Raw genomic sequence first — 23,841 nt, forward strand, 5'->3', positions numbered from 1 at the left:
CGTGTAGGATTTGGAATGTAGATTTGTTAAACTCTTTGAAATACTACGAGAAAGTAGTTTATGAATTTCCAGTGATCACGGCTTGAATTCCTACCTAAACTGCTTTTAAAACCTGTCATAGATGATCATTGACTGACTCTGAATCAAATGCTGCATAAAGCAACAGACAGAAACAGCATCACCATCAGGACACTCACGGCACGTGGGGGTGTCAATCAAACTGACAACCTTCCTACAGTCTCTAATTCAGCAGGCTTCCGAGAGCCCAGGCACACAGATGGGATTCAAGGGCATTGTAATAGCCTGCTATACAGCTTTGAGAAAACAGTTTAGCCATGTAAAATCTACCTCCATTTTCCTAGTAGCTGGTGAGTAAATCTGCAGATTCCAGCACTAGTCCAATCCAGTGGCTGTGCAACCACGAAGGGAAAAAAATATGTCTCTGGGAGCAAACAACTTTCTCTTTGATTTTATGTCTTTTCACTAGATAAATTTCGTTTTAGGATGAAAGGCAGTGCCATAAATATGACAGATATCAAAAGCACATGGTTCCACTTCTATTTATCAAACCAACTGAAAACCTTTTCTTTCAAACCCCATTTCTAATGTGGGAGAAGATCCCAAGGTCCCTTGCGAGGCTGAAAACAAGAGGTTCCCACTGCAGCCGGAAGGCTTTTCCCCATGGTACCCAAATCCACCTGCCAGCTCTTGCCTGAACATCCCCTGCCCAGGAGCCCCCTATTCACCCAAAACCTTCTCCCATCCATTGTCAGCTGTCACCTGGAGCCCTTTATTTCCCCATGTCTAGGATCTCCACCTAACGAAAGTCATCATTCCGGGCCCATGAATAGTGTCCCCTGCTCCATCCACTGTCACCTGTCCCAGACCTCATGTAATCTCTCCTCCCTCCTTTAAAACCCCAACATGTCTTTTCTCTTAGGCACTGTTTATGCCCTTAGAATCTCACTTTATAGACTATTTTCAGCTGACTTATACAATCTCCTTCAGTGCTTAGTGAATTACCTGATAAAGAGTAGAATCTCAATAAACATTTACTGAATTGAATTATCTGTTATGTAGTGAACTGCTTCCTAAAAATTGATCTGTATTTCCTGCATAAAAACCATACAATTTTAATAACAGAAGGTTATAGCAATCAAGTTAGATCCTGGACCTTTCACTTTAGTTTATCAGCTTTTTTAATTATTGATGACAAATTGTCATGAAATATATACGCGCACACATACATGATGCCTCCTGAGGCACATGCCCCGTACTATCCTCACGCAATCTCGGGAGGTCAGAAGTAACATTTATTTTATATACAAGCAGCCAAGGACGTGATATCAGCTTTGAAACCAGAACTGTCTACGCACTAGTGAAGGCATGCGAGTAGAAAGTAGAAAGCTTTTTCTCCAATAACTTGTTATTTGCCTGCAGAGAAAAGATAGTCCACAGACAAGTATCCCATGTGTGTTTAGAGTGTTTCCACAGTTGTTTCTTAAAGAGATTCCATGGGACTCCCAACTGTGGTAGCTCTGGCCTCTTTGGTTAACGTCCATTGCAAACAAGAGATCCCCAAAGATGAGCGTGAGAGCCATGAACTAAGAATGGGATTGAAATGGAGACCAGGAAAAATACAGCCTGGGAAGGAGGAGAGCTAGAAGCAGCCCCGAGCCAGGGGTGTGATGGGGAAAGGGGGAAGTGGAACAAAAGAAGCTCAAAACCCCACCACGGTCACGCTCTAAAGCCAGGCTGGACACCGGGGTCCTGAGATCTATCCAGGTGATGTTCACTGCTCACAGCTGGAAGGCTCTGAGTCTCCAATCATCCATTCAACCATCCCCAGATATACTGCTGCTGCTGCTGCTGCTAAGTCGCTTCAGTCGTGTCCGACTCTGTGAGACCCCAAAGACGGCAGCTGACCAGGCTCCACCGTTCCTGAGACTCTCCAGGCAAGAACATTGATATACTAGTTAGGTCTAAATGAAGAATTCATAAGTAATAATATGTTCTTAAAGCTTTTTCTGGGGCTTCCCTGGTGGCTCAGAGGTTAAAGCGTCTGCCTCCAATGCGAGAGACCCGGGTTCGATCCCTGGGTCGGGAAGATCCCCTGGAGAAGGAGATGGTAACCCACTCCAGTATTCTTGCCTGGAGAATCCCATGGACGGAGAAGCCTGGAAGGCTACAGTCCACGGGGTCGCAAAGAGTCGGACACGACTGAGCGACTGAACGGAACGGAACGGAACGGAAAGCTTTTTCTAATTACAGAGGTCATCCATGTTTGTCATAGAAAATATGAAAAGTTCTGAAAAGTAAAAGGGGGTAGTCAATAACAATCATCTTACTATAATCCAAACCCATTTCCTTCAACATTTATTCAACAATCACAATATTTATTAGGATTTGGCACGTGCCAGACACATCAGAGAGCAAGACAGAAAAAACTCCCTGCCCTCCTGCAACTTAAACTCTGTCAGGAGAGAAAGACAATGAGCACGAAGAAGCAGGTGGCACAGGACACTGCGAGCTTGCTCAGCCGCTCAGTCGTGTCCGACTCTTCAAGACCCTTTGGACTGCAGCCCACCAGGCTCCCCTGTCCATGGGATTTCCCAAGCAAGAATACTGGAGTGGGTTGCCATTTCCTCCTCCAGGGGATCTTCTCAAGTCAGGGATCAAACCCAATCCAGGGACCAAACCCGCATCTCCTGTGTCTTCCACACGGCAGGGAGATCCTTCACCCGTGGAGCCATCAGGGAAGCCCTAATAGGCTGTACGCACAGAAAGGTCAAGAGCAGGGCAGGGCGGCCCAGACTGAGAATATTGAGTTACCACGCTGAGATCATCCGGCTTTATAGGCTTCCTTCCCCACTTATTATATGGTGAGAGCTTCCCTCAGCCATTACACAATCTTTAGCAAAATAATTTTTAATGACTGCAGAGAACTCCATCTCATGAATGTACCACAATTAATTCCATCATTCTGCTCTACTCAGCAATGAGACTGTCTTTCTTTTTTTAACTGTCATAAGTAACGCTTCTATTTCCTCAAGAGAAGCGTAAAGGAGAGAAATCACCAGGATGGAGCCGAGCACTGCTGAGGACCGTGGTGACCTGTCGACGCACGTGCGCAGCGCCTGCAGGCTACGTGCGTGACTCTCCCTTCCCTTCCAGGTTCCTGCCGCCCCCACCCGACGACCTCTCCATCAGTTCCCAGCAGAGCTCTGGCCGCTGCATCCCTCCACCATCGCTGTTCCGTATAAATGAGATGAACTCTACCCCAGGGAGGTGCCTACCTGGCACCATGACTGCTACGAAGCAGAACATGGAATAAACACCTACTCAATTAAGAAACTGACGGAGAACTGAATGAGTACTCAGAAATCACTCTGGCTTTCAGACAGCCGGGAAGCTGCTGAGAAATGTTCCCGCCCACCAAGGAGTGAGTCATATCTCAGACACATTCAGCACCTTCCTAATAGGGCTGCAAAATATTTCCCGTAATGCCTTTCAGATGTTGGAAACTGCCATACGACCTGGACAGCCAGTGAATGCCATTAACCATCGAAATGAAACACTAAATAGCACAGAGAGACTACGCAGAAAACACTGCCAATGCTTTCCCTCTTTCTAGTTACTTAAAGGTGACAATTATATAATACCTTCCTCTTGAAACATAAATGAGAAGTGTATCTTTTAATAGTTCATCAGCCACTATTCATCCTAAATGCCAATCGTAGCATTATAAACTGCTACTGCTACTCTCATCAAAAATTAACGCACAGAAAAAAAAAATTATAAAGAAAGAGGAAAAGCCTTTAAATGATGTGTATAAAAGCTTGGCAAACAATTCGAAACAGACTCACAGACACAGAGAACAGACTTGTGGTTGCTAAGAGGGTGGGGAGAGATGGATTAGGAGTTTGGGATTAGTAGATGCAAACTATTATATTTAGAATGGATAAGAACTTTCCTACCGTAAAGTACAGGGAATTACATTCAATATCCTGTGATAAACCATAATGGAAAAGAATATGAAAAAGAATGTATACATATGTATAATTGAATCTCTGCTATACAGCAGAAATTAACACAATATTGTGTTAAATCAACACAATATTGTGTTAAATCAACACAATATTGTGTTAAATCAATTATTCCTGAATAAATTTTTTTTTAACTTGGCAAACCAGAAAACATAGCAACTCAAAAAAAGCAAACCAAGAACAAGGGGAGACATCAGTTCTTTCTCCCCTGAGCTGGTTCCTTAGGGGGCCATGTATCAGCAGTAACAGTTTCATTGTTGAGGGAACGGCGACTCTGAGTTGTAAGCGCCATACTATTAGAAAAACAACCTTGAAATTCTCCTTCCTAGAGTCCACTTTCAGAAGACAGAAGTAAATCTAGGAAGCCATCTCAGAAGAGCTCCCAATTTATGATGCAGGCTTAGAGAAAACAAGAGGCCAATGTGCCCCCTGGCAGTGAGAACACACACCCTGGGGTGACAACTGCCTTTTCTGTAAATAACCCATGTGGCCCTCCCAACCACTGCACTGCAAACGGATCTGGATGCAAAGGACAGAGGCGATGCAGATTTCTGAGACTTCACTGGTTTCTGGGTGTACATGTTTGAGCTCCGTAACTACAGCATCTTCACGACCCACCTGACTAAGTCTCAGAAGAACAGACGTCAATACAGGAGGATAGGATTGGTCACAGAAGCCAGTGACTATTTAAAGTTGCTCAGCTTTGGGACTGTCTACCACACACGAGCTCTCAGTCTGTCATCATTATCAGGGGCCTGGACACAGGAGAACATGAGGGATAATGAGGTCAAAGTGGCTGAGTGCACTGTGCCCGGGGCTGGCTTCCACACTGCTGTGTCCACCCTGTCCATCTGCAGACACACTCGGAACACAAGAGGGAAAGCTGGGCATTCCCATTCCAAGACTGTGAGAGCCAGAGTTCATTCATCTGCTTCCACCAGGACACTGGTGCTCTGGACCCCAAGGGTGGGCTAGGAGATGCCGCATCACCTTAACAACGTCTGCATCCTTCTCTCAGTACAGTGGTTTGGGGAAAGACTGGAAAGCAAATGTATCCAGTTCCTTTCTGTGAAGAAATGTTCTGACTACGTTGCTTGTCCTTTGGTTTGCTCGTTCAACACGTATTTCTTGACGATCAGTTGAACAAGATGAAAAGAGCCGTGGAGACAGACCGTGGTGATGACCGCACAACATTACAAATACATTCAATACTCCTGAACTGTAAACTTCAAGATAGAGAAGACGGCAAAGTTTATGTTATGTGTATTTCACCACAATAAAAAATTGGGGGAAAAAAACAGGCAGATTGTGAGGAGTCGAACTTGCAAAAGTAACATGCAAAGGCTTAAGCCCTCCCATCTCTCTCCCAGCCACATCTTCCTTTGTCCCCAAGTTTGGGCCACAGTCACAGAGGTTCATGGCCAGATCAACCACATGGAGGAAGCCCGTCTGCCTGTCTCTAGTGTGAGTGGGGCCAGAGAGCAGACAGAGCGAGACAACGGGGTCCCCGAATTCCATCCGAGTCTCAGGCCCACCCCAAGCTGCACACATGCAGGACAGACCCAAAACAGACAGCGGAGGCTTTGGAAAACTGAACTATGCTGAGGGGGTGAGACAGAATCTGTGTCCTAACCTAACGATGTGGAGTATCTGCTAAAACAAAGAAACAGGCAAAACACACAGCGCTCTCCTAGATTACAACAGGACCCAGTGTTTACACACACACAATACTCACAACGTTTAGGACAAAGGAAAATTACTCCATGTACAAAGAACCAGGGAAATGTGAGCAGTTCCCAAGGGAAAAGATAATCAGCAGATGGTGACTCAATTTGACCCAGATGTCAGCATTACCAAACAAAGATTTTAAAGCAGCTACTGGAGCTGTGTTTCCTGAGGTAAACGTTCTTGCAATCAACAGAAGGTTGGGTGTTCCCAGCACAGAAAGATAAGCAATAGGAAAAAATCAAATGGAAATTACAGAACTGAAAACTAGAAGATCTATAATCAAAAATTCACAGGGTCATCTCAATAGCAGAAGGGAGACGACAGAAGAAAAGTCAGTAAATTTGAAGATCAACAGAAATGACCCAATCTGAAGGACAGAGAGAACAAATATCAAACAAAAATGATAAACACACAGGCTCAGGAACCTGCAGGGCAACGTGAGAAGATCTGACACGTGTTGTTGCATAAGAGGGAGCAGGTAATGAAAGAACAAAAACAAGTATCTGATGAAACAAAGCCACGGAACTAGATGAGAATGTCTGTAAAGTACGAGAAGTGGGGACCCAAAACCCGAGCCCAGAGCTTAGACTCAAGAAGAAGAGGGACCATCAGCACGAGCTAAAGGGGGAAAAGACAGGATGGAACTGGGAGGCTGGGCCCTGGACTACAGGGAAGAAAACCAGGAAGGGTGGAGTCAAAGGGTGGAGCAGAGGGTGGAGTCAAAGGCTGCTGGTGGATCAAGTGTCACCAGGATTGAGAACCAGCCGTTGGACTGAACGACTACGTAAGTTATTAGGGACCTTGCTAAGACCTGTTTAGTAAAGTGACGGGGACAAAAGCCCAAATAATGAGGATGCAAGGAAGGAAGAGAATGCAGATCCTTCTTCTGAGAAGTCTTGCAGGAAAGGGGAGGAGAAAGTAAAGGGTTGTACAACAGACTGGGTTCATGTGTGTGTGTTTTCGGAAGACACTTTATTCTCTTGACTTAAAAAATAATAATAAATCCATTTAACTAGTGAGGATAGTACAGAACTGTCAAGAGAAAAAAACAAGTAACTCAGATCCTAGAAAATTCTCTGGGCTGGTGGCAGTTTCACAATAAAGTATTATACTTTTTAAATTGTATCGGATTTTATTAATATATTTCTATTTCAGTTATTATTTATCTTACATCATCCGATTTTGGTTCTAATTCAAGAGTACATCTTTTTCAGATGGAAGGTATTTCTGAATGCTGAGGGGGTTGATCCAAGAAAGAGGGAAAATTAACGATGCAGGAGAGAGGGACCAACTTTAGAGAGAGGACCCTGAGTGAGTGAGAGGGGCAGGAACCCAATACTGGGAGGGCAGGCCTGGGACAGGCACATGTGTAAGAGTGTGTGTGTTTCAGTGGGGAGGAAATCAGAGTCTAGAAGTTCAGGCGTGGTGGGTTGGTAATTTTAGCTGAAAGGACAGATTCACTGTCTTCCAAATGGATCCACTTCAAGTGAAATAAGAAGCCAGATGACCAGCTGATATTAAGGAAGGGTGGGAGATGTTGGAGGTTTCAGCAGAAAAAAAGAAAATGGTGTAGAAAAAAGTTATGTTGAAGAGTGATGCACATCTGAACCAGGGGAAATTATGAGGCAGAACTCAGCAGGTCTGTAAGAAGGCTTCCTCTGTATGCAAGCTGGGGAGTCACAGGTGACTGGGATTTTTTCAAACCATCTGAAAAACCACCCCACTAAAGGCCGCCTCAGCCCCTTTACAAACACACTTCCTCAGCGACTAAGCCCTGCTGTGAGGCAATCCCACCAACCTTAACACCCAGCCCTCCGGGGCTCAGGCACTGGCCAGGGGTAGAAAGAGGTGTCTGTATATTCGCTTTGGGGCCTCAAGGAGACAGGTCGGTGGGGATGAAAGGGAGATACTGACACCTCCCAACCTGACAAAAGTCCGGAGAGGGAGCGGGAAACTCCAGACCGGGAGCTCTTCAAATAACGAGCAACAAAGCGAAAACCATCCCGGGAGAAGTTGCACGAAGCGAAGCTCAGAAAGTTCAGCCCCTTCTGCCTTCACAGCTGAGCAGAAACTGACAACGTCTGACACAACTGCAAAGCAGGCACCCTACACGGCAGGGAAATGAGCTCGCGGAACATCCCTCCGTCCCAGCTTATTAACAGAAGAAGGTCCTAAAAAACAGACATAGTCTAATGAGGATGACACCACCCTTACGGCAGAAAGTGAAGAGGAACTAAAAAAGCCTCTTGATGAAAGTGAAAGAGGAGAGTGAAAAGGTTGGCTTAAAACTCAACTTTCAGCAAACTAAGATCATGGCATCTGGTCCCATCACTTCATGGGAAATAGATGGGGAAACAGTGGAAACAGTGTCAGACTTTATTTTTTTGGGCTCCAAATTCACTGTGGGTGCTGACTGCAGCCATGAAATTAAAAGACGCTTACTGCTTGGAAGGGAAGTTATGACCAACCTAGACCGCATATTAAAAAGCAGAGACATTACTTTGCCAACCAAGGTCCATCTGGTCAAGGCCATGGTTTTTCCCGTGGTCATGTATGGATGTGAGAGTTGGACTGTGAAGAAAGCTGATCGCCGAAGAATTGATGCTTTTGAACTGTGGTGTTGGAGAAGACTCTTGAGAGTCCCTTGGACTGCAAGGAGATCCAACCAGTCCACCCTAGAGGAGATCAGTCCTGGGTGTTCATTTCAAGGACTGATGCTAAAGCTGAAACTCCAATATTTTGGCCTCCTCATGTGAAGAGTTGACTCATTGAAAAACACTCTGATGCTGGGAGAGATTGGGGGCAGAAGGAGAAGGCAACGACAGAGGATGAGATGGCTGGATGGCATCACTGACTCGATGCATGAGTTTGAGTGAACTCCGGGAGTTGGTGATGGACAGGGAGGCCTGGCGTGCTGTGATTCATGGGGTCACAAAAAGTCGGACACGACTGAGCGACTGAAGTGAACTGAACTGAACTGAATGTTACTACTGGTCTGTTTTAGATACACTAATGGTTTAATTGTACTATAAACTGACTTTTAATGCCCAGAGTTTCCCAAAGTGAATTTTTTTTTAATCTAAAAAATAAATACAAATCTGCATTAGAACAGTGAAGGAGTTTTCCCTTTACACCACTGATGTGTCAGAGGACTGTGGAGGTGGCTTAATCATTTAATGTTTGTAAAATGTTTTAAGAACATTAACTACACGATTCAGACTGAAAAAAACCAAACAGGGACACAATTTTTTAAACACCTTGTCTCCTTTGGAATATATGGCACAAATATATACTTTAATAGGCCTTTATGTATAAAAATATTGAAAACAATTCAAATGGACATTTAGTAAACTAAAAACAGGTCCAAAAGCCATACAGGAAAAGGTCAAGAAAAAAAACGACGAAAGGACTCTGAGACAACAGAGAGGAATCCAAACTGGTTTCTGGAAAGCAACAAATCAAAAACCCTAAAAAACATGAAAAAGAAGAAATCCTGTATCTCTTGACCCATGAAGGAGAACTCTCAGAATACGAAACAGAGTGACAGAGAAGAGCCCCAGATTAAGGCGGGAGGCCCCAGAAAGCACAGAAAGTTCGACAAGGAACAGACAGGAAGAGACTCTGACACCGACAGCACGCCCAGCTGCAGGGATCATGGGACAACACGGGGAAGCGCTCAGTCAGGATCCCGTTACTGCAAGCGGGAAGGCGGCCAGGTCATCGCGACCTGTCACGATCCCTGTTTTACAGCCGAGGAACAGCCCCATGGGTTACGCAACCGACACAAGAGAAGACAAACTTCATCAAGTTCTGAAAAACAGTAGCTATTCTTCCACCTACTAGAACTCTTAAAGGTAAGGAATTTCAGAGTGCCGCAAAGCCAGGGGGAAATTCCAGCAATTTAACCTCACGGGAAGATCAATGACGTTTTTTAATTTTTATTTTATTTTTATTTGAGGATAACTGCTCTACAATATTGTGCTGGTTTCTGCCACACACCAACATGAATCAGCCACAGGCATGCATATGTCTCCTCCCTCTTGGACCTCCCTCCCACCTCCTGCCCCATCCCACCCCGCGAGGGTGTCCCAGAGCACGGGCTCTGGGTTCCCTGTGTCATACAGCACATTCCCACTGGCGATCTATTTCACATATGGTGATGCATATGTTTAAGTGCTACTCTCTTAAATCACCCCACCCTCTCCTTCCCCTACTGAGCCCAAAAGCCCGTCCTTTAGGTCTGAGTTTCCTTTGCTGCCCTGTGAATAGGATCATCAGTACCATCTTTCTAGAGTCCATGTTTATGTGTTAATATACAATATTTGTCCTTCTCTTTCTGACTTACTCTGTATAACAGGCTCTAGGTTCACCCACCTCATGAGCGCTAACTCAAATGCGTTCCTTTTGATGGATGAGCAACACTCCATTGTGTATGCGTGCCACATCTTCATCCACTCATCTGGGACATCTAGGTGGCTTCCATGTCTTCGCTGTTGTAAATGGTGCTGCAGTGAACACTGGGGTGCAAGTGTCTTTTTCAGTTATGGATGCCCAGTACTGGGATTGCTGGGTCATATGGCAGTTTTATTCCTAGTTTTTTAAGGAATCTCCACACTGTTCTCCACAGTGGCTGTATCAATTTGCATTCCCACCAACAGTGCAAGAGGGTTCCCTTTTCTCCACACCCTCTCCAGCATTTACTGTCTATAGACTTCTAAGGACGAGGGCACTGAGAATGTGGCTCCAGTATGCCTCACAGCCACCTTTTGATTCTAAAAAGCTATGACTTGCTGCCGCTCTTCAGACGTTCTCTCATTTAAGGAGGTCACAGGTAGGAAATCTGTCAGGCAATGGTGGAGGTGAGGGTCCTGGGAACACAGGGGCTCCCCTGCACTCCACCCAGCTCTCAACCCCAAACAGGTCCTGGTACCCAAGTCCCCTGGGAATCAAAACAGTGCTCCTCCATCCAGGCAGAGGTGAGAGACAGCTGCAAAGTGGGGTTCCAGGCCTGACTCCAGACAAGGAACCGTTCAGCTTCATGCTCTCTGATCAAGATCTCCTCACCCTTAAAAAGCAAGCTGATGGACTCCAATCACAGCCCTCCAGAGCTGCTAGGGGACCCCACACCAGTTGAGATTTGATTGGGTTCACTTACTGATGTTCAAAGAGCATCTTTTGATCCAAAATTCTGAAAAAAACAGCCACAATGATCCACACGTTTCGTTCTGAAAGTTCATTTCTAAATCAGTTAGTTGAAACTGGCAATGTAGTTCTCTACAGAAATAATTTTAGAATAGTTAGGTTTCCATGTCAACCTATCCAAGCCTATTAACTCACAGAGTACCTGAATATACTATGAGCATAACAACGTCTCCGCTCACCGGAGTGCAAGGAGGCCCACCCACCTCCCCGCGGAACCCCCACCACCCTGCCAACCACGGCCACGGCCACCAAGCAGCTCAGGGAGAAGGAAATTCTCTGGCACAAAAAGGCGCAGAAAATAATGAGAGCAGAAGCGAAGGGGGAAGATGGGTAGAGGGTGGGCGCGGGGCCCCTTCCACCCCAGGAAGCCCAAGTGCGGCTGTGGACCCGGCTACCCACCTCCACGTCCTACGGCACGGGCACGCAGTAACACCTGCTGCAGGGCCCCCAGCCCAATGGCAGGGGGACCCCAGGTCCGCACGCCTCAGGGCGACTCTGGCAGGCGCCATCCTGCCCCACCAAGAGGGAGCAGAACCAGGGGACACTGACGTGGGTCATCAGACGGCACAGACAGGGAAGCAGCTGCGCTGTATCGGGGCCACGAGCCCCCGAGTCCCATGTCAGCTCAGGATACGAGACCTGATCTGCACTGGAGCGGAATATATACTTCGCTGAGTCTCACCCTGCCAAGGCTCTCGGTGATTTCAAATTCCCCTAGTTCTGTGCATCCCAACCTTGCTCCTGCTGTTGCTCCCTCACAGCGTTTATGATCAGGAATCCTGCCCCATGAGGTCACCAGGCCCCGACCTCCTCCCACAGAGGCCAGTCATGATAGCATCCCTGATGAATCAAAAGTCATCAGGAACCACTCCAAGAATGGGTTGGACGAGGAGTCAAATTCTTTTTCAAAAAGCCTTCCTACAGGACAGGGAGGCCTGGCGCAAAGAGTCGGACACGACTGAGTGACTGAACTGAACTGAACAGATCAACAACAGCCAGTGAGATGGGAGAATGACAGAAGATCCCTTTCAAAATGAAAACAAACACTGCCCAGAACTGAACATTAAAACTTTACCAGAGGGAGGACAAGGGGAGGAGGGAGGTGGGAGGGGGGTTCAAGAAGGGGAACCCGTGGACACCCAGGGTGGATTCATGTCAATGTATGCCAAAGCCAACCAATATAATATTGTAATTAGCCTCCAATTAAAAAAAAAAGATTATCTTGTAAAAACTACTACCAAAAAAATAAATAAATAAACAAAACTTTACCAGAAAGACAAAAAAAAAAAAAAAAAAACCCACACTATCACAAAAAAAGAAAATGGAATAAAGAGAAATTCCACATTTCTGAAAAATATAACAATATTATATAGATTTCAAGTCTTTAGAAAATAATCTAAAATTAATCTGAATGCAATCAAATCCCAACAGAATTTTTTTCTGGAGTTTGGCAAAAATGTTGCTAAACATCACCTGGAATAATGAAGTATGTGAGAAGAGTCAAGAAATTAAAAAAAAAAAAACAATTGAGGGGACAGGGTAAGACTGCACCTTCCAAATATAAAAATATACACTGAAGTTCAAGGACTGAGGAAATACGAGCCCGGAAATAAACAGGTCTGTCAATGCAACAGAACAGAAAGCCCAGAAAAAGATCCAAGTATAAATAATCATTTAATACCCAGTCCAAGTAGCATTTCAAATCAGTGGGGCAAGGTAGACTAGTGAACAAACGTATTGAAGCGTCTGGTGAAAACCTGGAAAATAATAATAAATTAGATCCCTACCACAGAGGATCACCAGATCAAAGCAGAGACATCACCTTGCAACAAAGGTCCCTCTAGTCAAAGCTATGGTTCTTCCAGTAGTCATGTATGGATGTGAGAGTTGGACCATAAAGAAGACTGAGAATTGATGCTTTCAAATCGTGGTGCCGGAGAAGACTCTTGAGAGTCCCTTAGACTGCAAGGAGATCAAACCAGTTAATCCTAAAGGAAATCAACCGTGAATATTCATTGGAGGGACTGATGCTGAAGCTGAAACTCCAATACTTGGGCCACCTGATGCGAAAGAGCCGAATCATTGGGAAAGACCCTGATGCTGGGAAAGATTGAAGGCAGGACGAGCAGGGGACGACAGAGGGTGAGATGGTTGGATGGCATCACCGACTCAATGACATGAGTTTGAGCAAGCTCCAGGAGATGGTGAAGGACAGAGGAGCCTGGCATGCTGCAGCCCATGGGGTACAAAGAGTCAGATACGACTTAGCAACTAAGCAACAACCACGCCCACAAAACATTCACCAGCTCAAGCCTGATGTGACAAAGGCAGAACACGGAACCATACAATTCTGAAAAGGCCAGCAAGCATCTGCGCTATCTCAGGCTGGGAGAGGACTTGTTCCGTTCCCACTGGGTGACTCCCAGGCTCCCCAGGGTCTCAGCTCAGAAGAGGAGCCCCGTCCCCTGGCCCCAGCCCTGCCACCCAGAGCATCCTCTGCCCTGCCTACCTCCTGTGGGCGTGGATGAAGGGCTAGCAGTTGGACCCTTCCTGACCCTGGCCCTGGGGAGAAGGAGCCACTGTTCCAATCTGATCAGGAAGCCTTTTCAAGTGTTCTGGCCAAGTGCCCCCAGAGAGCCCAGAAGGGGAAAAAGGAGCTGTATGATGTATTATGATTCCTTTTCTTGTTTTAAGCAAATGTTCACTTTTGTATCTAATTCTGCATTCACATTTTTATATTCTTTTTCATAAAGAGAAACCAACAGGGCAGGGAAGGGACAGGGGAGCCTGGCATGCCGCAGTCCATGGGGTCGCAAAGTCGGACATAACTAAGCGACTGAACTGAACATTGCATAAACTTCCAGGCTCTGCAAAACCTGGACCCAGGCAGCCCAACGCTTTCCTGCAACGTCTCGCCCACAACTCTGCACAAGGACGTCTCTGCAGCAGGAACACGGCTGGGAGGAGACCCTTGATGAGCATTCATGAGTAACTGCACCTTTATAACAAGGAGTGTGGAGTTACGGTTAGAACCCAGCCTTTGGAATCACGCAGACCCAGAGCGTCAGTTACTTTTCATGTAAAATGCAGATTATAAGACCCTGCAAGTCGGGAGGACTGGATGAGGTCGGGTATGCAGAAACGTGAAGAATAGTACCACTTTGTGGCAGGCAAATTTAACAGAAAGAAGAGCCAGAAAAACACATGTTAAGGTGGTCTGGCTTCTGAACACATGAGGTTCCAGAGCGGAAAAGCCACAGCCCTATTACCTACTCGAGTCCATGATTTTTACCCCTTAGAAAGAAAAAGACTATCTAGAGAGAGTATTACTGTGTCCACTGCAACTGTAGATCACGAAGCAGAAAGTCATTGCAATTTTTCAGTTGCTGGCATTTCCGGGCATATTTCTTATATAAGTCAAAAATGGGAAAATGACCAAAAGAGATAAGTATACGACCCTCAGAGTAAAATACCAGGTCTCTCATAAAATGTAAACACCCACACTGGCCTACGGGACTACGAATAATTGCTTCCTTACATCTGTATAGTACTCTGCAGTTTACAATTTTTACAGTTCAGAAAGCACTTTTACAAGAGTGATCAATCTTACAACAACCCCTTTAATAGGCGTTCATACCCCGTTTTATAGATGACCAGCTGATGCTCTGAAAAAATGACTCTCTGACCAGAATAGTGGCCCTGGGGCCATTTGCAGGGGGCTTCTAGAAGCCCTCCAAGCCCCAGGTCCTCCTACCGGCTGCTCTGCTTCAGGGGGTGATCTGGGAGGAGGGGATCTTGGTGAGCTCTCTGAGGTCACAGGGAGGAGAAAACGTCATTCTGATACAAATTATTACACTGAGGGTGGATAAACAAGGTCCTATTGAGGAGGCCTTACAACTAGCTGTGAAAAGAAGAGAAGCGAAAAGCAAAGGAGAAAATGAAAGATATAAGCATCTGAATGCAGAGTTCCAAAGAATAGCAAGGAGAGATAAGAAAGCCTTCCTCAGCGATCAATGCAAAGAAATAGAGGAAAACAACAGAATAGGAAAAACAAGAGATCTCTTCAAGAAAATTAGAGATTCCAATGGAACATTTCATGTAAAGATGGGCTCGATAGAGGACAGAAATGGTATGGACCTAACAGAAGCAGAAGATATTAAGAAGAGGTGGCAAGAATACACAGAAGAACTGTACAGAAAAGATCTTCACGACCAAGACAGTCACGATAACGTGATCACTGACCAAGAGCCAGACATCTTGGAATGTGAAGTCAAGTGGGCCTTAGAAAGCATCATTACGAACAAAGCTAGTGGAGGTGATGGAATTCCAGTTGAGCTATTTCAAATCTGGAAAGATGATGCTGTGAAAGTGCTGCACTCAATATGCCAGCAAATTTGGAAAACTCAGCAGTGGCCACAGGACTGGAAAAGGTCAGTCTTCATTCCAATCCCAAAGAAAGGCAATGCCAAAGAATGCTCAAACTACCGCACAATTGCACTCATCTCACATGCCAGTAAAGTCATGCTCAAAATCCTCCAAGCCAGGCTTCAGCAGTATGTAAACCGTGAACTTCCAGATGTTCAAGCAGGTTTTAGAAAAGGCAGAGGCACCAGAGATCAAATTGCCAACATCCGCTGGATCATGGAGAAAGCAAGAGAGTTCCAGAAAAACATCTATTTCTGCTTCATTGACTATGCCAAAGCCTTTGACTGTGTGGATCACAATAAACTGTGGAAAATTCTGAAAGAGATGGGAATCCCAGACCACCTGACCTGCCTCTTGAGAAACCTGTATGCAGGTCAGGAAGCAACAGTCAGAACTGTACATGGAACAACCGATTGGTTCCAAATAGGAAAAGGAGTATGTCAAGGCTGTATATTGTCACCCTGCTTATTTAACTTATATGCAGAGTACATCATGAGGAACGCTGGGCTGGGAGAAGCACAAGCTGGAATCAAGATTGCTGGGAGAAATATCAATAACCTCAGATATGCAGATGACACTACCCTTATGGCTGAAAGTGAAGAGGAACTCAAAAGCCTCTTGAGGAAAGTGAAAGAGGAGAGTGAAAAGGTTGGCTTGAAGCTCAACATTCAGAAAACAAAGATCATGGCATCTGGTCCCATCACTTCATGGGACATAGATGGAAAAACAGTGGAAACAGTGTCAGATTTTATTTTGGGGGGCTCCAAAATCACTGCAGATGCTGATTGCAGCCAGGAAATTAAAAGACGCTTACTCCTTGGGAGGAAAGGTATGACCAACCTAGATAGCATATTAAAAAGCAGAGACATTACTTTGCCAACAAAGGTCCGTCTAGTCAAGGCTATGGTTTTTCCGGTGGTCATGTATGGATGTGAGAGTTGGACTGTGAAGAAAGCTGATCGCCGAAGATTGATGCTTCTCAACTGTGGTGCTGGAGAAGACTCTTGAGAGTCCCTTGTACTGCAAAGGAGATCCAACCAGTCCATTCTAAAGGAGATCAATCCTGGGTATTCACTGGAAGGACTGATGCTGGGGCTGAAACTGCAATACTTTGGCCACCTCATGCGACGAGTTGACTCACTGGAAAAGACTCTGATGCTAGGAAAGGTTGGGGGCAGGAAGAGAAGGGGACGACAGAGAATGAGATGGCTGGATGGCATCACCGACTCGATGGACATGAGTTTGAGTGAACTCCGAGAGTTGGTGATGGACAGGGAGGCCTGGCGTGATTTATGGGGTCGCGGAGAGTCAGACACGACTAAGCGACTGAACTGAACTGAACTGTACAGCACAGAGAACTATACTCAATATCTTGTGATAAACCACAATGGAACAGAATATGAAAAAGAATATACATGGGTATAACCGAATCACTTCACTCTACAGCAGAAATGAAGCGAACACTGTAAATCAACTATACTGCAACCAAAAAAAAAATGTGTTTCAAGTCTTCCATGCAGAAGCCACAGCTAAATGTTCACCAGAGGCTCCTATAGGGGGGTGGCCTGCCTCCTGTCAACAGGTAGAGTCTGCGGTCCCCACAGCTCCATTCTTGGAGACCCCCAAGGCCGGCAGGAAGGCATCACAACCCAGGCCACAGCTGGACCCCGCTGCCAGCCCTGCACATGGAGTCTCGGAAGAGGATCCTCCACACTCCCCCCAGCCTCTCCCCCGACCCCATCCCACCTCCCTCCTCCCTGCCCTCCCCTCCCACTCCTTGAATGCATGACTCACGAGAGGTGTGCGAGCCTCCCACGCCAAGCTCTGCCCAAACTGCCTGTTTGTGTGTAAATAATAAATGACTGTTGTTTGAGCCGCTATGTTTGGGGAAGGTTTGCCATGTGAAAATAAATAACCTACACGGGACTGCAGAAAACTAGACTTCTACTTACAAATTCTAAATGAAAGCTGGTGGGAACCTCCTATGTATTAAATCCATTACATAAAGTTCAATTCTGTATTCTACAGCTAACAGGAAAACCGAAGACACAAATTTGCAGGAGTCTGAAGAAAACTGTGTTTTGAAGAAAAGGTCACAAGCAGTTATTTTCTAATAGACTGCCTCATATTGATCAGCAATTAATACTCAAATACTTTTGGAAGTGCTTTCTAAAATATAACAGAAAATATACTTTTCCATCTTTTCTTTCCAGAAGGCTGCATGCATTAACTACATTAACAGCCAAATAAAGCTGCTTTTAAGTCTCTATCATCCAAATGAATTATCCACATTGTTATAAATTCATCCATCTTTCTAATCTAACCCAGGTGCCAAGATGTTGATTTCTCTACCGTGGGTCCTAACTCGCTATTTCTGCACAGGAAACATGATGGAAGCTTCTACAAACGTGATTTATAAAACTATTAAACAGCCAACAGCTCACATTTCTCCTAACTCACAATTTGGCTACAGTTCCCGAAAATGAAAAAATAGAAACCATTTCTAAAACAGCTTTCTCTTTTATAAGCAAAGCCCATTTGTAATAAACTACACGAGATATTCAAATCTGCTTGATCGTAACAGAGCTGTTTAAAAATACATGTCTGGAATTCACATTTGCAGTTTGCAGATGGAACAATAAAGATACTTGGAATTAATAATTCATACGTGATTTAGATCCAGCAGGAAGGAGGTGGCATGCGGGCACATGCTCCCAACCTCTTTCTTCTTCACACCCTGGGTCTTCCTGCGGGCGGATCAACTCAGGGACTGACTTGGGAAGTCAGGCCGAGCTTGTGGGTTGTTGTATCTGAGATGGGAGATGAGAATTCAGGACTCTGCTAGGGTCATTGGGAAGAGTCATAGCGTCCTCCACCAGGGAGACTGATTCTATTACAAAAGTATCCTCTGTTATTTTGAAACAAAATGCCAGGCAACAGTCCACACCCTGAGGCAGAAGGGAAGAGCTCTGATCTCCATGGTCAAAGTCCACACCGCAGGCCCTGGGCCCCTAGGGGTTTCCCAGCCCAGAGGTCAGCCGATCATGTACAGGGCCCCCCAGGGATGTGGAGTGGGACCCCACAGCCACAAACAACCCAGCCAGCCTCAGCCAACAGGGGCACTTGTATCACAAGTGAAAGTCCACTGACCAATCCAAACAGGACCCAACGTTTGAAGAAATGTAACCCACCAACCAAGGACCTACCGTACAGCACAGGGAACTCTACCCAACATTTTGCAATAACCTGTAAGGGGAGAGACTCTGAAGAATAGATAAGTATGATATATGTACAATGGAATCACTGCGCTGTACACCTGGAATTAACATGATACTGTAAATCGGCTGTACTTCAATTTTTCAAAAAATGTAACCCACCAATCCACTTTCACCACAGAATAAAATTTAAGACAGAAACTCACTAGGGCTGTGTGTGTGCTCAGTCGTGTTCGACTCTTCGCGATCCTATGGATTGTAGCCCGCCAGGCTCCCCTGTCCATGGGATTCTCCAGGCAAGAGTACTGCAGTGAGTTGCCAAACCCTCCCACAGAGGATCTTCCCGACCCAGGGATCAAACTCTAGTCTCCTGCGTCTGCTGCATTGCAGGTGGATTCTTTACCCCCCGAGCCACCTGGGAAGTCCCACTAGGGCCATACGACCAAACTGCAAACTCCACGGGGGGCAACTCAGAGTGGCACCATCGGCCCTTCAGCTCCAACACCCTCACGATGGTCCAGGCCTGATCGTGGTCAAGGCCGGGCACCAGCAGCTGACCCGTACAAGGACGCCCCGACACCGCTTCTCAGGCTCGTGGCCTTGAAGCAGTGGCGTGACCTCTCCCAGCCTCAGCTCATCCCCTGTAGGACGGACAGGACAACACCTGCCTGTGACTCTGCGAAAAGATCTGATGCGGTGGTTCTCAAAGTGCATCCTGGAGCAGCGGCCTCGGCCTCGTCTGGAAACCAGTGAGAAACACACATTCTCAGGTCCCACCCAGTCCCGCTGAGTCAGAAACAGACTGGGAACCCAATGGGCAAGGAAGTTGTCTGAGTTTTAACGAGCCCTATGGGTGATTCTGATTCATAGTAAGGTCTGAGAACCATGGCCAGGCTGTTCTTTTTACTTATTAACTGCTTTTTTTAAAAAAACTAAAGTATAATTAATTTACAATGTTGTGTTTGCTTCAAGTTTGTTTCAAGCAAAGGGATTCAGTTGTACCCATTTGTATATAGGCTTTTTCAGCTTCTTTTCCCATGTAGATTATTACAAGATACTGAGGAGAAGTTCCCTGTGCTTTACAGTAGGTCGTTGCTGTTTATCTATTTTATACACAGTAGTATACAACATCTGTTCAGGCTTCCCAGGTGGTTCAGTGGTAGAGATCCCACCTGCCAATGCAGAAGATGTGGGTTCCATCCCTGGGTGGGGAAGATTCCCTCGAGTAGGAAAATAACAACCCAAACTCCTGTATTCTTGCCTGGAGAATCCCATAGACAGAGGAGCCTGACGGACTGCAGTCCATGGAGCTGCAAAAGAGTCAGACACGATTTAGTGACTAAATAACAATAGCAAAGAATCTGTTCATCCTGAACTTCTAATTTATGGCCTAGCTGTTCTTAAAGCACTCTGTACAGTACCCGGCGTGTCAACAGTTCAGCAAGTGACAATTACCACTATTCCAGCCGAACTCAGCTTACTTTGTCCCGTCCCTGAAATGCAGGTGACACATGGTACTACTAACAGTTGTTAAATTTCCGTGACGACGCCAATGGCAGTGGTGATGATAGTGACAGGGAGGCTTAAAGTGGCAGCTTTTCTACCCAGAGTGGCTGGAAAGCGGACAGAGCCCAGAGGACACCCTAGCTCATGGCTGAGAATTTATACGACTAACTCAGAGATGTGTCACTTCTGCAGCCATCCAGAGGACAGAAAGGCATAAAGGAGCCCCTTATACGGAACTTTATGTTGGTTCTGGCTGCTATTGAATTCTCCACCATTGACCCGGGGAGCTTTGGGGGGGGCCCTGGTGGAGGGTGGGCCGCTATGCCTTCACGTGGTGGTCGGAATCCAAGAAGATCATTCACAGCCTAAAAAGGCACCACCGCCCCCACATACACACCCAGCTGAGTGCCCAATGGGCTGGAGAAGAGGCACTGTCTCCGGCCATGAGGGGCACAAGCCTGGAAGGTCAGAGAAGCCTGATGCCCGGGCCTCGTCACCCTTCGGGGAAGGCTTGCCCGGCTGCTCCAGAAGGTCCACTGGAGCGAGCAGGAATTCCACTTGGAGCACATCTCCCTCCAGCCCAGCCCCCGCCTCAAACCTACCACTGGTCCCTTCCCTGCCCTTCCACTAAAAATCACCTTTTCCAGAGCCATCTGCCAATGGGCTCCAGCCAGGCTGAGGTGGAAGGCAGGGGATTTCTCCCTCCTCTTTCTGTTTGGACGGCACCTCCAGCGGGGGCACTAGACAGGCCTTCCCTCCACGGCCGCAGCTGCCACAGAAGCCTCCAGGGAGCTGTAGCTCATGGCCTCTGGTGACAACCACTACTCCCCCTACCCCCGACCCCTTTGCTCAGTGGCTTCCTGGTATTGCTCACCTCTGGGTGACCGCATCACCCTCCATTTGGCTTTCAGATCTTCCAAAGACCTTCTTAACTAAGTCCTTGCATCAGAGGGCTCCTAGCTGGCTGCACGGGCCACGACTAAAGTAGCCTCCTCTTTCATCGTCAGCCTTGATCGTGCCTTACCTGAGGCCTGCCCAATGACCCAGCTTCCTTATCAAGACACTCCTTGGGGCGATTTTCTTCAGTGGGGAGCTCCTGTTCAAACCTAGGTCTGGGATCAATTAGATCTGATACCAGCCTTTGCAACTGTGCCCTGACACCAACCCCAGTCCTGATCACTCATACTTGCTGTCCATCTAACTCCAGCTCCCTTGGAGACTGCCATTTGCCACCTGGCTTCCCTGGTGGCCCAGATGGTCACGAATTTGCCTACAATACAGGAGAGCTGGGTTCGAACCCTGGGTCTGGAAGACCCTCTGGGGAAGGGAATGGCAGCCCACTGCAGTATTCTTGCCTGGAGAACTCCATGGACAGAGGAGCCTGGTGGGAAACAGTCCATGGGGTTACAAACAGTCGGACACAACTGAGCGACTAACACTTTTTCCTTGTATTCGGTAACTAAGCTAACAGGCACACTGAGTCTCTCAACAGATATTTTACGCTTAAAACTCTTTCCAGCAGCAACTACACATCCACAGTGAACTGATTAGGTTAAACAGGCAAAAGCCAACTTGTAACTTGAGATAACTATGTAACCGGCCCCAAACTCACCTGATGTTTTCACAACGTTCTGCTTTCTTTTGGCTGGAAAGATACAGCAGCTGTAGGAACCAGAGTTAGAACATGGTGTTCTAGAAAATGAGGATGCCTCTGGCAACAACCCACATAAATGCAGTAAGTACAGTATTAATAACCAGCCTTGCCTGATGCCTCATGTTTGGTAAGAGTTCTACCCCATTTCAAGTTCTGCTTCCAAAAGCAATCACTGAATGATCCTTAATGGCCAACCTTTTAGCGCTCCACTCTCTTAATTGATTTCTCAAAAAAGCTCAAGAGTGAAAAAGCCAAACCAGACAACTGCACGTAAGAAGACTATGATGGTGTTGATCTGGGATGGAAGCCAGGACTGGCAAAGGCTGTGAGTTTCCAGGGCAGACAAGCACTATATTTATTAGAGCTGCACACTGCACTGCAGCTTTTGGAAACATTCAGCTCTTGTCCGTGAGAGCTTCTAGAACAGGAAAAGGGTACGGGGTTTCCTTAAATGTTAAGTCAACTGAGTCAACTAATGGGAAGTCACTGACTACCTCAACACGTGCTTCGGAGCCCTTCTGGCGTGACTCGCCAGTTCCCAGTCTGCCCTGAAGCTTGTGTCGGCAGCTGTCTTAAGGAAAAGCACATTAATACAAAGAAAGAAGAAAAGAACAGGTACAGACGTACAGGTTATGTTCTAAAAGGAGCCCCTGCAGAAACGGACAAGGTCCACAGGCGCTGATGCCACGCTACCCACGCAAAGACAGAGGAGCACTGTGTCTGCGAAAGAGCCCCTCCAAGTCAAACAAGCCCTGGAGACCCGACCCACCGCTTTCAGGCCAGCACCGAGCTCCCATCTCGCTGATGGCGTGATCACTCACCTGGAACCAGACATCTTGGAATGTGAAGTCAAGTGGGCCTTAGAGAGCATCACTATGAACAAAGCTAGTGGAGGTGATGGAATTCCAGTTGAGCTATTTCAAATCCTGAAAGATGATGCTGTGAAAGTGCTGCACTCAATATGCCAGCAAATTTGGAAAACTCAGCAGTGGCCACAGGACTGGAAAAGGTCAGTCTTTATTCCAATCCCAAAGAAAGGGAATGCCAAAGAATGCTCAAACTACCGCACAGTTGCACTCATCTCACAGGCTAGTAAAGTCATGCTCAAAATTCTCCAAGCCAGGCTTCAGCAATATGTGAACCGTGAACTTCCAGTTGTTCAAGCAGGTTTCAGAAAAGGCAGAGGCACCAGAGATCAAATTGCCAACATCTGGTGGATCATGGAGAAAGCAAGAGAGTTCCAGAAAAACATCTACTTCTGCTTCATTGACTATGCCAAAGCCTTTCACAATAAACTGTAGAACATTCTAAAAGAGACGGGAATACCAGACCACCTGACCTGCCTCTTGAGAAACCTGTATGCAGGTCAGAAAGCAACAGTTAGAACTGGACATGGAACAACAGACTGGTTCCAAATAGGAAAAGGAGTACGTCAAGGTTGTATATCGTCACCCTGTTCATTTAACTTATATGCAGAGTACATCATGAGGAACGCTGGGCTGGGAGAAGCACAAGCTGGAATCAAGATTGCTGGGAGAAATATCAATAACCTCAGATATGCAGATGATACTACCCTTATGGCAGAAAGTGAAGAGGAACTCAAAGGCCTCTTGATGAAAGTGAAAGAGGAGAGTGAAAAGTTTGGCTTGAAGCTCAACATTCAGAAAACAAAGATCATGGCATCTGGTCCCATCACTTCATGGGAAATAGATGGGGAAACAGTGGAAACAGTGTCAGACGTTATTTTGGGGGGCTCCAAAATCACTGCAGATGCTGATTGCAGCCAGGAAATTAAAAGACGCTTACTCCTTGGAAGGAAAGTTATGACCAACCTAGATAGCATATTAAAAAGCAGAGACATTACTTTGCCAACAAAGGTCCGTCTAGTCAAGGCTATGGTTTTTCCAGTGGTCATGTATGGATGTGAGAGTTGGACTGTGAAGAAAGCTGATCGCCAAAGAACTGATGTTTTTGAACTGTGGTGCTGGAGAAGACTCTTGAGAGTCCCTTGGACTGCAAGGAGATCCAACCAGTCCATTCTAAAGGAGATCAGTCCTGGGTGTTC

At 46.3% G+C, this 23,841-nt stretch overlaps 1 protein-coding gene across 7 annotated transcripts in view; it reads right to left on the minus strand.

Annotated features, from left to right (window-relative positions):
• The window catches only part of CSGALNACT1 (chondroitin sulfate N-acetylgalactosaminyltransferase 1), a 342,047-nt gene that overhangs the window by 258,621 nt on the left and 59,585 nt on the right, over positions 1-23,841 (minus strand). Inside the window, exon 1 of one of the 7 annotated variants that reach the window (XM_088832690.1) lies at positions 21,735-21,761. The exons of the other annotated variants lie outside the window; for them this stretch is intronic. The gene's annotated coding sequence lies outside the window, so the exon portion shown is untranslated. Of the gene's footprint in view, positions 1-21,734; positions 21,762-23,841 lie in introns of those variants that run through there. 7 annotated transcript variants of the gene reach the window in all.

This window comes from Moschus berezovskii, chromosome 26, assembly GCF_049115385.1.
Source record: "Moschus berezovskii isolate FMDL1 chromosome 26, NW_MosBer_1.0, whole genome shotgun sequence".
Lineage (NCBI taxonomy): Eukaryota > Metazoa > Chordata > Mammalia > Artiodactyla > Moschidae > Moschus > Moschus berezovskii.